We start from the raw sequence: 1064 nt of genomic DNA, 5'->3' as shown, positions 1-1064 counted from the left end.
AAAGAATGTGTGAATCAGAAAGGGGACTGATCAACAATGGAAGCATAGAAAGGGAGACCCAGAGTTTGTGCCTCTTCAGGGAATGCGTTTCCATTGCCAAGAAGCTTTTTTTTAATCCTTACCCTAAAGAAGAAGGCATCATGTTGTCAGAGTCTGATGTCTTCAACCATTTGACTCTTATTAGTAACTCACATTCTATTTGGTAAGCAATTGTCCAATTATAATTTGGTTTCCCATGTGGGGTGTTCACAGGGAAAGAATATAAGGCTTCTAGAAAGTCACAGTTCAGCTTGTAAATCAACAAACGCTCATTCTGGCGTTACTGAGATTCACCCTGCAAGATGGATCCATTCCCATTTTTCCAATGATGGAGAATGATGTCTGGACTCCGGTGAACCATAACTGACTCAGTGAGGAGAGAACCAAAGACTCGGGCATTTAAATTTCTATTTAATTAATAGTTTACATGTTTCTTATCTATTAGATTGTGGACTTCCTGAGATCTGCGACTGCATCTTATCCCTACGTGACAAGGGGCTAGCAGAGAACAAAAAGTTGAATGTTTGAATGAATAAACCAAACCACTTGACGTAGAGTTGATTTGAAATCATGGTGACTCCATATACGCAGAGTAGAACTGTTCCATAGGGTTTTCCTGACTGTGACCTTTCAGAAGCAGAGGTCTTTTTTCCAAGGCGCCTCTGGGTTGATTTGAACTGCCAACCTTTTGGTTAGTAGCTGAGTGCTTAACTGTTCGCACCACCAAAAGCACTCAATTAGCCAAGCAGTCACTCTGCTGAATGGGGCTTACTCAAGGGAAGGGAAAAGGTTTGAGAAAGAGTTCAGAAGTGGGCCTGGGAGATGGAGGGAGTTGTGATTAGAGTGAGAACAGGAGTTTACGACAGGAGGCAAATGGAGTGGCTTGCTCTCTGGACGGTTGTTGAGGGTGACAGGTGAGAAGGGCATTCCTGGGATTCACCAGCCTTCAAGTTGGTTTGGTGTGAGATTTTTTCCTTGCTGATACAGTAGAGGCATGGGTGACATGAGAGGTTACCTGACATCTA

Source organism: Trichechus manatus, unplaced genomic scaffold (genome assembly GCF_000243295.1).
Source record: "Trichechus manatus latirostris isolate Lorelei unplaced genomic scaffold, TriManLat1.0 scaffold00004, whole genome shotgun sequence".
NCBI lineage: Eukaryota > Metazoa > Chordata > Mammalia > Sirenia > Trichechidae > Trichechus > Trichechus manatus.
Note: the sequence above shows the minus strand (reverse complement) of the source record.